The 18456-nt window shown below is 40.9% G+C and overlaps 1 protein-coding gene across 3 annotated transcripts in view; it reads right to left on the bottom strand.

Annotated features, from left to right (window-relative positions):
• The window catches only part of BICC1 (BicC family RNA binding protein 1), a 270972-nt gene that overhangs the window by 173410 nt on the left and 79106 nt on the right, over window positions 1-18456 (bottom strand). Inside the window, exon 1 of one of the 3 annotated variants that reach the window (XM_074297060.1) lies at window positions 4469-4490. The exons of the other annotated variants lie outside the window; for them this stretch is intronic. The gene's annotated coding sequence lies outside the window, so the exon portion shown is untranslated. Of the gene's footprint in view, window positions 1-4468; window positions 4491-18456 lie in introns of those variants that run through there. 3 annotated transcript variants of the gene reach the window in all.

Below are 18456 nucleotides of genomic sequence, written 5' to 3' on the forward strand. Positions count from 1 at the left end.
TTGCAGAAGCCGCAGACAATACACAAAAGTCAGTGGGTGATGCAGGAAAAAAAATTTAAAACCCAGAGAGAGATACATAAAATATGTGTATAGTATTATATAATATCAATTTAATTTATCTTTTAATACCATAATAATTCAGACTTCTTCCCTGCTACAAAGAGAGAGCCAAAAAAAAATCTACATGGATTTTTCAAATCATGAGGGTGGAGAGGAGGGGGAGGGAGGATGCTGTGCTCCTTCCTCCCAGGGATGTACAAGGGATAACTCTACGAGCAAACCAGACATTTCCTATCTCTAGGGAGCTGACATTCTACAAGTGATACAGCAGAGATCAGGGAGCCAAGGAGCTGGGGAAGAATGACTTGAGTGACTTTAAAGAGGCAGAGAAAAGATTGGGGGAGTGAGCCAACATGTGAGGGATATCAGCATCTCTGGAGGCTTCCATGAAATGGCAGTGACTAATCACAGGAAGGGGACCTGGGGCAGAGGCAGAGTGCAGAAGGTCACAGCAAGTCTGGCAGAATGGGATCAAGAAAACCTGGGTTCAAATCTTGCCTCTGATCCATGGATGCTTGGGTGACCCTGGGCAAGTCATTTACCTAAATCTTCAGGCTCTGGCCAAGTCTAAGATCACAAATTACTCAAAGGTGCAAAGCTGCCTGATTAGAGAGTTGCTGTATCTGGGAGGCAGCTGCCCTGATGGACTTATAGGAGCAGGCCCATTCCTGGAATGAAGAAGGTTGATTCAATGAAAACCACTGCTCTCTCCTCCCATCCTTTATACACTAATACAATGCACGCCTTCCACCAGGGATGATTGGAGACAATCTCTCCTGCACACTCCCCTGTAATAGAACCAGCTGGACAAAAGGATAGAGTCTCGGACGGTCAGACCATGACAAAAACCCTCTCCTTGCTGCATGTTTCACTCATCTGTGCCCTACGTCCAAAAGGAATGTGGATGGGACCATGTCTAAAGGGAATCACCAAATCACAAGACGTCCGATTTAGATGGGACGTCAGAGGCCAACCCATTCCTGACCCAAAATCCCTTCTACAAAATATCACAAGTGACCTTCCAGCCTTTGTAGAGCAACTCTTCAAGAGTTGGGGTTCACCACCATCCGAGCCATTCTAGGCTAGGATGGTTCTCCTAAGTTGGCAACTTTTCCTGAGTCAAGATTTGACTTCTCAATATCTTCCCCACTAATACTCCCCCAGAGTTCTTGACGGCCTCTGGGGCCAAGTGGAACTAGTCAAATCATGGAGCAGCCATGGACATACTTCCTCTTCTTCCCACCTCTCCTCCACGGCCTTCATCCTCCACTATTTTCAGTTCAGTTCCACAAGCATTAAATGCCTACTTAGTGCCAGGCCCTAAAAAACATTCTACCCTCAAGGTGCTCCCACTCTACTACATACTGTCTATTAGAAATTGAGAGCAATTGAAAGCTTTTGAGCAGAAATGACATAAGCAGTTCACTTACCAAAATTATTTTTGGCTTTTTTTTTAAACATTATTCATCCCTTGGAAAGAGTCCTCTACATACACAGAGAGAACTATGGAGACTGTGGATCAAAGCAAAATATTTTCATCTTTTTGTTGTTGTTTGTTTGCTTAGATTTTTCTTTCTCCCGGTTTATTTTCCTCCCTTTGATCTGATTTTTCTTGTGCAATGTGACCAAATATGGAAATATATTTAGAATAACTGTGCATTAAATGTTTAACCTACATTGGATTGCTTGCTATCTAGGGGAAGGGGAAGAGGAAGAGAAAAATTTGGGAACAATGCTTTGTAAAGGGGAATGTTGGAAATTATCTTTGCATGTATTCAGAAAAAATAAAAAGGTATTATTATAAAAAATTATGCAATGAGCACTGGATACAAAGTAATTTCAGTGGAGAGGGTCCAACAACTGGGAAATTAGGAAAGGTTTTATGTAGGAGGAAACACCTGAGATTGGTTTTGAAGAGAGCCAGGGATAGGAGGAGTTGGAGAAAGAGAAGAGGAAGAGAAGAAGAAAAAGGAAGAAAAAGAGACCTGGTAACAGACAAAACTTGGTAAATGAATAAATGGAAAGGTGGAGGGGGGATGGACACTCAGTGAGGGAGCGTCTTCTCTTGGCTAAACATCCCAACCCTTGCATGGCATGGACTCCACGTTTCTTACCACCCTAGCTGCCCTCCTCTGGGTACATTCAAAAACACAATTCCCAGAAGTAAAAATGATACCATGTATGCAGTGTCCTGAGGGCAGAGGCCAGGAGACAAGATTCAGAGGCCAGGACACTATCCCTCTCTCAAGGCAGCCCAATAACATCCCATCAGCTTCCTCGGGGGCCGTCATCTCACCCTAGTGCCGCAGAATGAGCTCGCTGTCCACTACCACTTGTGCCTTTATTTCCAGTGAAATGCCAACTGCCATCTTAGATGTGACACTGGGTTTGGGGAGAATTCAATATTTATCACTATTGTCGATTTTTCAGTCTTTTTGCCAAAAATACTGGAATGGTTTGCCATTCCTTTCTCTACTTCATTTATGAGGAAACTGAGGCAAATAGGATTAAATGACTTGCCTTGGGTCACCCAAACTAGTAAGTATGAAGCCAAATTTGAACTTACGACCCTAGGACCAATATTTTTTATTGCACCACCTAGTGGTCCTTATCAGCATTCCATCTTGTCTTACGGGATCAGACTATTGAACTGTTTTTTGATTTTGACCCTATCCTATAATCACTTGTAGATTGGTGCCATCTACAATTTTCAGAAGCAGGCAACCCAGGCCTTTCTTAATTTTTTTTGTTTTCCCCAGTTACATCTAAAGATGATTTTTTACTTTTTTTTTACTTGAACTTCAAATTTTCTCTCGCTCTCTCACTTCCTCCCTCCCTGAGAGAGTAAGCAATTAAATACATGTTATACATGTTCAATCATGCAAAAAAATTATAATATTAGCTAGACCTCCTTTTAAAATATCTTGCAGATGCTTTTTAAGCCATTGCTATCAGTTTCCAATGGCTTCATCCCATAATTCACCAACACACACACATGCACCACAAACACACTCCCTCCATCTCTCTCCTTCTCTATGTGTATCTCTCTGTGTCTGTTTGTCTGTCTCTCTCTCTCTGTCTTTGTGTGTCTCTGTCTGTGTCTGTGTCTCTCTCTCTCTCTTTGTCTGTCTCTGTCTCTGTGTCCATCTGTGTCTCTGTCTGTGTCTGTCTCTCTCTCTCTCTTTGTCTCTCTCTGTGTGTCTCTGTGTCTGTCTCTCTCTTTCTCTCTGTCTCTCTCTGTGTCTCTGTGTCCGTCTGTCTCGCTGTCTGTGTCTGTCTCTCATTTCTCTGTCTCTCTCTCTGTGTCTCTGTGTCCGTCTGTGTCTCTGTCTGTGTTTGTCTCTCTCTATTTGTCTCTCTCTGTGTGTCTCTGTGTTTGTCTGTCTGTGTCTGTTTGTCTCTCTCTTTCTCTCTTTGTCTCTATCTGTGTGTCTCTGTGTTTGTCTGTCTGTCTGTGTCTGTTTGTCTCTCTCTTTCTCTCTTTGTCTCTATCTGTGTGTTTCTGTGTCTGTCTGTCTGTCTGTCTCTCTCTTTCTCTCTTTGTCTCTATCTGTGTGTCTCTGTGTTTGTCTGTCTGTGTCTGTTTGTCTCTCTCTCTCTCTTTGTCTCTATCTGTGTGTTTCTGTGTCTGTTTGTCTCTCTCTTTCTCTCTTTGTCTCTATCTGTGTGTTTCTGTGTCTGTCTGTCTGTCTGTGTCTGTTTGTCTCTCTCTTTCTCTCTTTGTCTCTATCTGTGTGTTTCTGTGTCTGTCTGTCTGTCTGTCTCTCTCTTTCTCTCTTTGTCTCTATCTGTGTGTCTCTGTGTCTGTCTGTCTGTCTGTCTCTCTCTTTCTCTCTTTGTCTCTATCTGTGTGTCTCTGTGTTTGTCTGTCTGTGTCTGTTTGTCTCTCTCTCTCTCTCTCTTTGTCTCTATCTGTGTGTTTCTGTGTCTGTCTGTCTGTTTGTCTCTCTCTTTCTGTCTCTCTCTGTGTATCTCTGTGTCTATCTCTCTATCTGTGTCTGTTTGTCTCTCTCTTTCTCTCTTTGTCTCTCTCTGTGTGTCTCTGTGTCTGCCTCTGTCTGTCTGTGTCTGCCTCTCACTGTGTGGCTGTATCTGTCTGTCTGCCTCTCTCTGTGTGTCTGTCTCTCTCTCTCTCTCATCTTTTTTGTCTTTATCCAAGTCACTGGCAAAATGTTCAGCAGCCCCAGGCCAATCACAGAACCCTGCAGACCACCACCACAGACCCTTTCCAAGATGATTTCCAACTGTAAACAAATTCTACCACTTGGAAACAGAGTTATGAATCTCTTGTTTCTCATCTTGTCCCAAGAATAGCTTTAACAAATGCCTTATTCAAATCCAGGCAAACTACGTTGACAGTCTTCCCCTCATCTACTGGTTTGGAGCTCTGTTTCAAAAGAAACATCACCTGTGCTCAATGGAGCCACGCTATGGCTCTCTGAGGTCACCATTGCCTTTGAAACTGGAAGTCAAAGCAAGAGAGTGATCGGTGCGGCAGAAACACCACACAGTAACTATAGGCTCCAAGGATGAACAGATGGAAGCGACCTGGAAAGCAGAGTGACCAATATGAAAAACAGAATGTCAGAACGGGAAGAGCCTTTAGAACCTGGGATGTCAGGCCACAGAATATTCCCAGCTACAACAAGGAACACAGCATCATACGTCTGCAAAGTCTGAGAACTCAGAACACCAGGGCTGGAAGGGCTCTTAGAATTTGAAATGTTCTCCTACTATATGTTGTTTACAGGAAACACACCTGAAACAGGATGAGACATTCAAACTAAAAGTAAAAGGGTGGAGCAGAATCTATTATGCTTCAGGCAAAACCAAAAAAGCAGGAGTAGCCATCCTCATCTCAGATCAAGCAAAAACAAAAATTGATCTAATTAAAAGAGATAAGGAAGGGCATTATATCCTGCTAAAGGGAAGCATCAATAGTGAAGCAGTATCAATATTAAACATGTATGCACCAAGTGGTGCAGCATCTAAATTCTTAAAAGAGAAATTAAGAGAGCTGCAAGAGGAAATAGATAGCAAAACTATAATAGCGGGAGATCTCAACCTTGCACTATCAGAATTAGATAAATCAAACCACAAAATAAATAAGAAAGAAGTCAAAGAGGTAAATAGAATACTAGAAAAGTTTGATATGATAGATCTTTGGCGAAAGCTAAATGGAGACAGAAAGGAATATACTTTCTTCTCAGCAGTTCATGGAACCTATACAAAAATTGATCATATACTAGGGCATAAAAACCTCAAAATCAAATGCAGTAAGGCAGAAATAGTAAATGCATCCTTTTCAGACCATAATGCAATCAAAATAACATTTAATAAAAAGCCAGGGGAAAATAGACCAAAAAATAATTGGAAACTAAATAATCTTATACTAAAGAATGATTGGGTAAAACAGCAAATCATAGACATAATTAATAACTTCACCCAAGAAAATGACAATAATGAGACATCATACCAAAATGTGTGGGATACAGCCAAAGCAGTAATTAGGGGAAGTTTTATATCTCTACAGGCCTACTTGCGTAAAATAGAGAAAGAGAGGGCCAACGAATTGGGTTTACAACTAAAATTGCTAGAAAAGGAACAAATTAAAAACCCCCAGACAAACACAAAACTTGAAATTCAAAAAATAAAAGGTGAGATTAATAAAATTGAAAGTAAAAAAACTATTGAATTAATTAATAAAACTAAGAGTTGGTTTTATGAAAAAACCAACAAAATAGACAAACCCTTAGTAAACCTGATTAAAAAAAGGAAAGAGAAAAAGCAAATTGATAGTCTTGAAAATGAAAAGGGTGAACTCACCACTAATGAAGAGGAAATTAGAACAATAGTTAGGAGCTACTTTGCTCAACTTTATGCCGATAAATTTGATAACTTAAATGAAATGGAAGAATACCTTCAAAAATATAGCTTGCCCAGATTAACAGAGGAAGAAGTAAGTAGTCTAAATAGTCCCATCTCAGAAAAAGAAATAGACCAAGCTATTAACCAACTTCCTAAGAAAAAGTCCCCAGGACCAGATGGATTTACAGGTGAATTCTACCAAACATTTAAAGAACAACTAACTCCAATGCTATGTAAACTATTTGAAAAAATAGGGATTGAAGGAGTCCTACCAAATTCCTTCTATGACACAGACATGGTACTGATACTTAAACCAGGTAGATCGAAAACTGAGAAAGAAAACTATAGACCAATTTCCTTAATGAATATTGATGCTAAAATCTTAAATAAGATATTAGCAAATAGACTTCAGAAAATCATCCCCAGAATAATACACTATGACCAAGTGGGATTTATACCAGGAATGCAGGGCTGGTTTAATATTAGGAAAACTATTAGTATAATTGACCATATTAATAATCAAATTAATAAAAACCATATGATCATCTCAATAGATGCAGAAAAGGCATTTGATAAAATCCAACATCCATTCCTACTAAAAACGCTTGAGAGTATAGGAATAAATGGACTATTCCTTAAAATAATAAGGAGCATATATTTAAAACCTTCAGTAAACATCATATGTAATGGTGATAAACTAGAACCTTTCCCTGTTAGATCAGGAGTGAAACAAGGTTGCCCACTATCACCATTACTATTCAATATAGTACTAGAAACTCTAGCCTTGGCAATAAGAGCCGAGAAAGAGATCCAAGGAATTAGAGTAGGAAATGAAGAAATCAAATTGTCACTTTTCGCAGATGACATGATGGTATACTTAGAGAACCCCAAAGACTCTGCTAAAAAGCTATTAGAAATAATTCAGAATTTTAGCAAAGTCGCAGGATACAAAATAAATCCACATAAATCCTCAGGATTTTTATACATTACCAACACAATCCAACAGCAAGAGATACAAAGAGAAATTCCATTCAAAATAACAGTCGATAGTATCAAATATTTGGGAATATATCTACCAAAGGAGAGTCAGGAATTATATGAGCAAAATTACAAAACACTTGCCACAAAAATAAAGTCAGATTTAAATAATTGGAAAGACATTCAATGTTCTTGGATAGGCCGAGCGAATATAATAAAGATGACAATACTCCCCAAACTAATCTATTTATTTAGTGCTATACCAATCAGACTCCCAAGAAACTATTTTAATGACCTAGAAAAAATAACAACAAAATTCATATGGAAGAATAAAAGGTCGAGAATTGCAAGGGAACTAATGAAAAAAAAGTCAGAGGAAGGTGGTCTAAGTGTACCTGATTTAAAGCTATATTATAAAGCAACAGTCACCAAAACCATTTGGTATTGGCTAAGAAATAGACTAGTTGATCAGTGGCATAGGTTAGGTTCACAGGACAAGATAGTGAATAAAAATAGCAATCTAATCTTTGACAAACCCAAAGATCCCAAATTTTGGGATAAGAATTCATTATTTGACAAAAACTGCTGGGAAAACTGGAAATTAGTATGGCAGAAACTAGGCATGGACCCACATTTAACACCACATACTAAGATTAGATCAAAATGGGTCCAAGATTTAGGCATAAAGAACAAAATCATAAATAAATTGGAGGAACATGGGATGGTTTACCTCTCAGACTTGTGGAGGAGGAAGGAGTTTGTGTCCAAGGGAGAACTAGAGACCATTATTGATCACAAAATAGAACATTTTGATTACACCAAATTAAAAAGTTTCTGCACAAACAAAACTAATGCAAACAAGATTAGAAGGGAAGTAACAAATTGGGAAAAAATTTTTACAGTTAAAGGTTCTGATAAAGGCCTCATCTCCAAAATATACAGAGAATTGACTTTAATCTATAAGAAATCAAGCCATTCTCCAATTGATAAATGGTCAAAGGATATGAACAGACAATTTTCAGATGATGAAATTAAAACTATTTCCACTCATATGAAAGAGTGTTCCAAATCACTATTGATCAGAGAAATGCAAATTAAGACAACTCTGAGGTATCATTACACACCTGTCAGATTGGCTAAGATGACAGGAACAAATAACGATGAATGTTGGAGGGGCTGTGGGAAAACTGGGACACTGATGCATTGTTGGTGGAGTTGTGAAAGAATCCAACCATTCTGGAGAGCAATCTGGAATTATGCCCAAAAAGTTATCAAAATGTGCATACCCTTTGACCCAGCCATACTACTACTGGGCTTATACCCCAAGGAACTACTAGAGAAGGGAAAGGGTCCTGTATGTGCCAAAATGTTTGTGGCAGCCCTTTTCATAGTGGCTAGAAGTTGGAAGATGAATGGATGTCCATCAATTGGAGAATGGTTGGGTAAACTATGGTATATGAATGTTATGGAATATTATTGTTCTATAAGAAATGACCAACAGGAGAAATATAGAGAGGCTTGGAGAGACTTACATCAACTGATGCTGAGTGAAACGAGCAGAACCAGAAGATCATTATACACTTCAACAATGATACTGTACGAGGATGTATGCTGATGGAAGTGCATTTCTTCAACATAGAGAAGAGCTAATCCAATTCCAATTGATTAATGATGGAAAGAACCAGCTACATCCAGAAAAGGAACAATGGGAAATGAATGTAAACTGTTATTTTTACCTTCTGAATCCAATTCTTCCTGTGCAACAAAAAATTCGGTTCTACACACATATATTGTATCTAAATTATACTGTAATATATTTAACATATATAAGACTGCTTGCCATCTGGGGGAGGGGTTTGGGGGAGGAAGGAAAAAATCTGAATAGAAGTAAGTGCAAGGGATAATGTTGTAAAAAATTACCCATGCATATGTACTGTCAAAAAATGTTATAATTATAAAATAAAATAAAAATAAATAAAAAAAAAAAAAAAAAAAAGAATTTGAAATGTTCAATGATGTAGCATCAAGTGTTAAGAGAAAGAAGGGACCTTATTATTAGAAACAGAAAATTACAATCATTGTTAATAGAAACTTAGAAAGTAGAAAAATCTGAGAATGCCAAATATCAGAGCAAGAAGGAACCTTGGAATGATAGAACAGAGAGCACTGGATATTTAAAAAGAAAGGGCCTTAGAACAAGTAACATAGAATGTTATAATTGAGAAAATTTGACAAAATGACAAAAAGAGGAGATTGTTGTCATCATTATTGTAAGTAGCAATTATTTTACAATTTAAAGTTTACCAAGAACTTTATCGATAATTATCTCATTTTACTCTCACAGCAACACGGAGTGATTATCCCCACTTTGCTTTTGAGGAAATTAAATGTCTGAAGCTGGATTTGAACTCAGATTTTCCTAATTCCAGATCCAGCAAGTTATCCACTACACCACCAAGCTGCTTCCAGGAGGTTATTACGCAGATGATTTATTCCAAGTTCTTCATTTTGCAGAGGAGGAAATTGAGGCTGAAGCAGCTAGTGATTCTCCCGAGGTCACACGAGAAGAAAGCAAGACTAGTAACCCAGGGAACCGAATTCAGGACCCTGAAATCAGGGCTAGCTTAGACTTGGTCTGATGAAGTTGGTCTGAAAGACCCCTTTCACTTCCTATGGAAGTCTCAGCCTGGCTGAGGCGAACTACTCCTCCGGAGGTCCAGGGAACCCCAGGGGTGCAGCAGGAGGAGTGCTTCTGCCCTACTTTGAAATGTGTTCTTTGGACGATTTTCAGAGAAAGTCTGAGTGAAGAATTTGGCCCAGGAATCAACCCAGTGGCCCCAAACCATGGCTGACCCTCACAGAGGCTAAAGTCAGAGGTGAAATGTTCAGAGGAGGCTGGCGGTGCTCCAACAGAGACCAAGGGCCAGCTACAGTTCCCTGCCTCGGGGATGGAGGGAAACAAGGGCACCATTACACACTCGGGGGTGCTTGGGGAAGGCTGGAGAAGCTCTGAAAACCTACCCAACCACCAGAGGCAGCTGCTTCGGCCCTCAGTGGCCAGGAAAACGTGACTTGATTTATTTGTTTGTACTCTGAGTACAAGGTGAAACAGGGTCTACAGCAATTGTGTATGGTTGTGTACAGACATCTCCTGAAAGACTCCAAACCAGCCCGAGAGGAACAGAAATCCACCTGGTGGCCACAGTCCCTGACACAGCCCCTGTATTTGTCTCCGATGGCCTCCAAAGCCGGGAGAAGCCTTTGGTACAAAGTTACTGTCTCCCCCCACTTTTGGAGAAGCAAGATGGAAGAAGGAAAAGAGGGGAAAAAAGGAAAGAAAGAAGAGAGAAATGAAGGAAGGGAGGGAAAGAAGAAAGGAAGACAGGAGAGGAGGGAAGGGAAAGAAAAGAGAGAGGGAAGAAAGGAAATAGGAAGGAGGATATGATTTTTTTTTAAACTTGTTAATCATTTCCAGGGGGTCAAAGTCAATGTCTTCCCACACAGAGAAGCATTGTTTATTCCATGAAGACATCTTTTAAGAACTATCTTGACATCCCAGTATCATGGGGATAGAGTGTTGAATTTGGATTTAAGAGATATTGTTGTTCATTCGTTTCAGTCGTGTCCAACTCTTTGTGACCCCTTGTGGGGTTTTCTCAGCAAAGATACATGAGCGATTTGCCATTTCCTTTTGTGGATTATTATACAGATGAGGAAACTGAGGCAAACAGAGTCATATGCCTAGTAAGCATCTGAGCCCAGATTTTAACTCGGGTCTTCCCGACTCCAGGTTTGGCAATCTATCCACTTGCCTTTAAATACTGTCTCTGCCATTCACTGGCTATATAACTATAGACATTTCACTTAACACCAGCTGGTTTCTGAGGAACCTTTAACCTAAAATACTGTAATTTTCCCTGTGCCTCCCTCCATTTTTTACTCTGGAAAAATGGGGATAATAAGGCCTGTTAGATTGATGTAAAGGTTCTCTTCCAATTGCCCAGTGAACTGCCTTAAACAGAAGGTGTAGAAGATTTACATGGAGGAAAGGGGATACCCCGCCAGCAGCTTCCTATATGGATAAAATCACGGGTTTACATCAAAATTATAGGTAAAGACATAAGTGTATAGCCTTAGATTTATATGGTGCATTAGAAATTGCAAAGCACTTTGTCAATATTACGGGACAGTGCTGTTTTTAACCCTGTGTTACTAGAGGCAGACAGGCTTAAGAGCCTTCCTTGTCCAGGGGTCCCCAGCTATTGTCCGAGGTCATGGTGGAACAGAAATGTTCTGTGCACTGTGGCACCCCCTAGGGGCCTCTCTGTCTAGATATAGATCTGTAAATCTATGAAGCTAGGAACCTTTAAGTCTAAATTTATCTCCTCTATATCTATATCTATCTATCTAGATAGATAGATAGATATAGATATAGATTCAGAGACAGAGAGACAAAGAAAGAGACAGAGAGACAAAGAAAGAGACAGAGACAGAGAGACAAAGAAAGAGACAGAGAGACAAAGAAAGACAGAGACATAGAGAGAGACAGACACAGAGAGAGACAGAGACACAGAGAGAGACAGAGACACAGAGAGAGACAGAGACACAGAGAGAGACAGAGACACATCCACTGAGAAGCAGCTGAGATATGAGTCGGAACACTCTCCTCTGGGCTCACATCAACGTGAGTTTCTTAAGGACGTCCACGTTCCAGGCACCATGCTAAGTGGGGACTCTTGTAGTGCCCCCACTTACAGCTGACCTTTCTCTTGTCACTGCCCCTCTCCTCCGCTCTCATCATCGTTATCATTAAGTCTCTCCAATTTTCAGGGTCCTACTTGGGACTTCCAGGTCACTGGAGAGAAAGGCTTGTGCATGTCCTCCTGCAAATCTCCCACAGCGAGATCTCCCCAACCTGAACGGCTCAACGTTCTAGGGGTCGCAGTGGAGCACGAAGGCAGGCCCTTTGATCTGCTCCTGAGCCCGTCTTTTTTCATCATTTCCCAGATGACAATCTCTTTCTCTGGAGAGGTTTTTCCTTGGTAGACTGCAGCTCACTCCTGACCAACATGGGCCTCTCTACCAGGCTTTGGGGGAACGCTCAACCTTAATTCCTTAGACTTTGGGGGATTCCAAAAATCACAGACCTATATCACCCACAGAAGAACAATAATCTTAAAAACTCTGCTTCCCACAAAACTTGAGGGTTTTCATCCTTGGAATAAAAGATTCCAGAAGCCATGGGCTGTGAGTCAAAACAGAGAAGAGAATTGGGACAGGGAGGGGGAGAAGCAAGAGGTGGCCAGCACCCATCAGGACCAAAATGGGACATTTTTGTGGCTCGACCATAAATCATTCTCTTGGGCAACAGAAAGAACTGGCAGCTCCTCTTACTCCCAAGTATTCTGGATGTTTGACTCTGTCCCACTGAGCTCAATGGAAACAATTTTTTGCCTCCAGAGTGGGTCTGTAGTTGTGGGAGAGCACTACGCAGCAGGGGCCAACTTCCCATTTCCTAAACATTAATTAGTTATCAACATAAGCAATGAGAATACTCAGTGGGGAGATTAGATAGCAAACAAGCCAGGGGACTGGAGTGCGGGTGGGAGCTTCCCAAGTTAAATTATAATCATCCAAAGCTATGCCCAGGAGACTGCTGGGAATATCAGAATAGTTCTAGCTACAAATGGTATAGAAGATTATCCTCTGAAAGAACACAAGGAGTCAGGGAGATCTGATCATGTCACCCCCTCCACCCCCCACCCTGCTCAATAAAATCCAATGGCTCTGTATTGCCTTTAGGACCCAATATAAAATACTCTATTCAACTCAACTCAATAAACATCAACTTTCCCTCCTGAAACTCCCTAAACAAGACAAAGATCTGGGGTGAAGAACAGAACTGCAGACTCCAAAGACTGTTAATAGTCAATGACTAACCCAGAGTTACCGAGCTCATAAATGAGGCAAGATTTGAATTCTGATAGTCAATGGCTCCAAAAGCCCATGACCTGCTCCCTGGACCATGCTGTCTCAACTGGGCATGAGTACAAGGCGCTGTATAGAAAGCTCTTGGCAAACCCCAAAGTACGAGATCATGGCAACTGTTTGGTCTACTCTTTTTTTTTTTTAACTTTTTTTTTTTCCTCCTGAGGCTGGGGTTAAGTGACTTGCCCAGGGTCACACAGCTAGGACGTGTTAAGTGTCTGAGACCAGATTTGAGCTCGGGTCCTCCTGAATTCAGGGCTGGTGCTCTATCCACTGTGCCACCTAGCTGCCCCCTGTTTGGTCTACTCTTAATGATATCCAGGCTGCATTTACTCTTCATCCTCTCAGCTTCTCCTCAGTTTTCATGCCTTTTCTTTGCTCATTCAAGATGGGAGAATAATGTAAAGGTTTCTAAACTAGAATTTGGGAGACTTGGGATTGGGGTCCAGTTCTGCCACCAGATGATTATGGAAATAGGCAAGTTACTACCTCTCATCAAGAGTTAGTTATAGTAGCTATAAATCAAAAAAGCTGAGCAGGAGCTGAAATCCTCTATCTATTCTTGTTGTTCAGTCATTTTACAGGTATGCCCCATTCTTCATGACCCCACCTGGGGTTTTCTTGGCCGAGATAGTGGAGTGGTTGGCCATTTCCTTCTTCAGCTCATTTTACAGATGAGGAAACTGAGGCAAACATGGTTAAGTTATTTGCCCAGAGTCACATAGCCAATAAGAGTCTGAGGCCAGATTTGAACTCGAGAAGGATGAGCCTTCCTGACTCCAGGCCTGGAACTCTTACCTTCTGCAGAACCCCTTAGTTTCATACTCCCAATTAGAAGGTAAGCTCCCTGAGAGTAGGCACTTTATTTGGATTCTTGGTGCTTTTTCATTCACTCATTCAAAAAGTCTTGAAGATCATCCCAAAGCTTTCTTTTTAAAATTGATCACGGCAGGTTTTCTTGAGACTATCAGGAATCATGGTATATCCCAAGAAGTGTACTACGAAAATTATGGGAAATTTCTTGGAGGTTTCCAAGATAAGCAATGTGGTTCAGTGGGAAAAGTCGTAGATTTAAGGTCCAGAGCCATTGACACTACTTCCTTTCCAAGACTTTCAGCAGGTCACTTCTCTGTAGCCTCAGTTTCCTCAGCTGTAAAATGAAGGGATTGGACTCCATGACCTCTGAGGTCCCTTCCAGCTCAAAATATATAATTTTACAGAGTCTGGAAAAACCTTGGTTTGCAGTATAGCCCACCTGTGACACTAGCTATGATGTCCTCCTCTCCATCTGAGTTTACTCAACAATAAAATGGGATTAATACCACCTGTGGTGGAACAGCTAGGTGGCGCAGTGGAGAGAGCACCAGTCCTGAAGTCAAGAGGACCCGAGTTCAAATCTGGTCTCAGACACTTAGCACTTCCTAGCTGTGTGACCCTGGGCAAGTCACTTCACCCCAGCCTCAGGGGGAAAAAAAAAAAAAAAACACCACCTGTGGTACCTACCACACAGTATTATAGTGAGGAAATGAGATTATTTCAGTAAAGCATTTGCAAGCCTTCAGTTCTTACGACAGATACTTCAACTTTCTCTTTTTATCATTACTATCACCTGCTGAAGAGATAAGACAGATCTGGGACAACACAGTAAAAGCTGACAGGAACTTCCATGTTACAAGATTATAGATCCAGAGTTATAAGGCACCTTAGAAATAGCCTATTTTACAGATCAGAAAACTAATGTGGGCCAGACAAGAGAGTTAATATACCCAAGGTCCCGGCACAAGAATTGCCAATCAAGATTTTATTTGCCTAATGTGATACAAGCACTGTGCTAGACGCTTAAGGGTACAAACCCCAAAATACGGTCTCGTCCTCAGAAAGTTTCTATTCTACTGATAAAAGTACTGAGAGGTAGAGTTTGGATTTGAACTCAGTCCTCTGGTTCAAAATTTTGGAATCTTACCACCACATGGTACCTCAATCAATCGCCCATTATATACTAACATTTAAAGCTGAAGAGAAATACAAGGATATTTATAGCTATATTTCTGGATCAGACCTGTGTTTTCAAGTAAGGGATTGGGAGGTTAGGGGCCTCTGAGCTTGTGTTCCAATGGCCTAGTCTCAAGAGTCAAGGGTCACCTCCACACTGGGAACAACCATTAGGAGAAGGTTCACCAATCTTAATATTAAACTGGAGAGCAACAGGAGAAAAAAAAGAAAGAAGGAAGCCTAAAGAATTCTGAGAGCTGGCAACCAGCCCCGGAATAATGGACAATGTACTACATTCATCCCACCCACGGCACAGGATCTCAAAGAATATCCAGCATCTTTGCTAATCCATTCACTTTGAAGTCCCAACTCCCTTGCCATTATTCCAGTGGTTTCCATTGGTGACCCACCAAACTCAAGGCCAGAAGTTCTTTAATAAAATCTTTAACTTCATATAAATACAACCAAAGGCTAGACTCACCAGCCAAACTCAAGTCAGGGATATCTTTTTCTCGGATTGGTTTCAGTTTATTTTCCATAAAAACGGCCAGAAGGAGTTGTTAGGCCAAAAGTTTCAACTGTTTTTATGGAAAATAAACTTTTCCTAAAGTCGAAATAGCACAGAGGGACCCAAGCATCGATCGGGGTTGTCCAAGGTTTCATTCTGATAGCAATACTGTAACTCAATCTGCACAAGAATATTTGTATACACTGAAATGTAATCAAAAGAGGCCATGAATGACTTACAAAATGAAAACATAATTGACCAAGGAATTTCTACCTTGGCCACCATCTTAGATCTTCATCCAGCTCTGAAAAGAGATGGCCATGCTGAGTTATTTCCCAAATCCATTAACAGTTATAATACATTTTATTATGTGGGCAGAGGGCTAGATCTGGAGTCAGGAAAACCAAGTTGAATCTTCCACTTCTTCATCTCCATTTGCTAGAACCTTCCGTAGATGCAACTCAGCTCCCTACTCTCTAGATTCTTTTTCCATCTTGTGACAGAACGTTCTCTTTCTCCCCAACATCCCACTCTATTTTGTCAATTTCCTATTGTGGACTATGATAAAAATTCGGAGGGCAGAGTCTATCTTTGTAGTTCCCAGCCTGGTATATAGTAAGCACTTAATAAATGCTTTAGCTAACACAAAATTATCTCGTATCTACTCCGTATGGGCCTGGTACATGTTGTCTCCTCTCATTAGAAATAAACCCTTTGAGGTCAGGGACTGTTTCTGTTTTTCTAAGTACATGAGTAAGGACTTGGAAATTATTATTGATTGATGACCAATTAAACTAATGCTAAATTGTGTGACCTTGAACAAAATACCTTAAACTCCCTGTGCCTCAGTGAAACCCAAGCATCAAAACTACTACTGAGCCATCTGCTTAAGTGGAAAGAGTCCTCACAGCTAATTCTACCATGAATCCTCAGGACTCCTCAAGGAGATCACTCCTAATTAGTACCTCTTTTTCAGTCCCACTGAGAAAGCTATGCAGTGAGTAATCAGCTCAGCAGGCAAGCTCTTAGGGCCTGAATCTTGATTCACCATTTCTCACACCATCTGAAGGGTCAAAATCAAATCTAGAACGGAGGGGAACAAAGACAAGATCTTTTCTAAAGATGGTTTGTCATGTTTAAATTCTATGATTCCAAGTGTGACCGAAAAAGGCACAAAGATGAGACATGAGACTCAGGATAAAGAGAAAGACTTGTATCTTCAAGTCAATGAATGCGCTTTAGTTCTAAGACACTCAGAGCTAAGGTGAGCATCCATATATCTAACAAAGCAATCTGGAGAGTGCCATAAGAGAAGTAACTCAGAGTTGTAAATAACTCTGAGTAAAGCAAAAGGGAAATTCAAATGCTTTGGGCCTAAGATAGCATTTCCCCCAAGAGGAATGAAAAAAAAAATTAGCCTGGAAATCAGAGGAAATGGGTCAAAATGCTAATTTTGCTATTAATTAGCCATATTACTTCAGAGAATCTATTTAAATTCTCAGGGCTTCAATCTGTAAAATGAGGAGACTGACTGATTATTTTAAAAGATACTGAATCGTTGGCAATTAGAGAAATGTAAATTAAAGCAATTCAAAGGTTTTGACAGGTGGAAGGGAGGGAGGAAGAAAGGAAGGGAAGAAGGGAAGGAGGGAAGGAGGGAGGAAGAGAAGGAGGGAGGAAGGGAGGAAGGAAGGAAGAAAAGGAGGAAGGGAGGAAGGGAGGGAGGGAGGGAGGGAGGGAAGGAGAGAGTAAGGGAGGGAAGGAGGAAGAGAGGGAGAGAGTGAGGGAGGGAAGAAGGGAGAGAGGAAGTGAGGAATGGAGGAATGGAGGAATGAAGGAGGGAAGGAAGAAAGGAAGGAAGGATGGGAGAGAGGGAGGGAAGGAGGGAGAATTCTTTTTTTTAGGTACAAAAGAGAACAGAAGGGAGGTCAGAAAGAATCACAAACAAGAACAGTTTTGAAAGTCACTAGATGAAATAGACGTGTATATATGTGTGTGTACACATAATAAATATACATATATAATATACATACATGTATATATATACATATACATACAGATATATATATAAGCTATATATGACAAAGATCCTATTTCACTGAAAAGGAAATGAAGGAAGAATTCAGTGGTCTCTGAGCTTCCCAGATCTCTAATGCTCTGATCCCATGACCCTTCTCCCACTCAAATTCTTTGGTTTTTTGCTTTGATTTTTTCAAACAAGATACTCCTTATAACTTCTCTGAAATGCCAGTGCTCTCAGTTCCTTAGTTACCAATATCTTTGTAGCAAATTACAAGTAGGATCGAGGTGAAAACGGCTCCTGAGCAGACACCTGACAGTCCAAGAAAAGGGAACGCTTCATCTCTTCCCAAACTGCCTCCATACCAAGGCACTACAACAATGGAAAAATTCATTTCAATTCCCAGTGAAAAATTAACTCACCCTGGGAAAGCTGCCGGCCAGAAGGAAGATGGGAAGGGCCGCACACACACCCAACCAGCACGGCTTGATTAACTTTCCTTTGGCTCTTTAAACACTTTAGGCAGGTTTTCAACTACAGTAAAATTGAATAACAAGTTGTTATGGTAGATGAGGGCCCTGGGTCCTTTGTGTAAGATGTCAAAAAGGGGGAGTGAGGGAGAGAGAACCTGGACCATCCAAGTCTGTTCAAGTTTTAAAGAAGCCACTATGGAGTTAAGATGCTGAGTCCTCGTTTAAAATGAACTGGAGTTGAAAATACTTTGCCTCTTTCCAGAAAATGAATCACAGCACATCTAGAAGGCTAGCACTGGCCAGCACCTGGCCACCATTGGACAAAGGACGATTTAGAACTTGGTTAATAAAATGGGGTTTCAGTAACATTCTTCCGAACATTACAGAATATCTGCATTGGAAGAGACTGGAGAGAATGTCCCTGTGCAGGTGAGTAAACTGCGTTCCGGGGAGGGGAGCAACCCAACACTGTCGCCTAACGGGCCGTTCTGCCCCCTTCCCACACGCCCCGCTCTCAGGTGTGGCCCAGAATCCAGAATCCACGCAGTCCGAGGGGCTCATTTTTCAGA

Source organism: Sminthopsis crassicaudata, chromosome 2 (genome assembly GCF_048593235.1).
Source record: "Sminthopsis crassicaudata isolate SCR6 chromosome 2, ASM4859323v1, whole genome shotgun sequence".
In the NCBI taxonomy this organism is placed as follows: domain Eukaryota; kingdom Metazoa; phylum Chordata; class Mammalia; order Dasyuromorphia; family Dasyuridae; genus Sminthopsis; species Sminthopsis crassicaudata.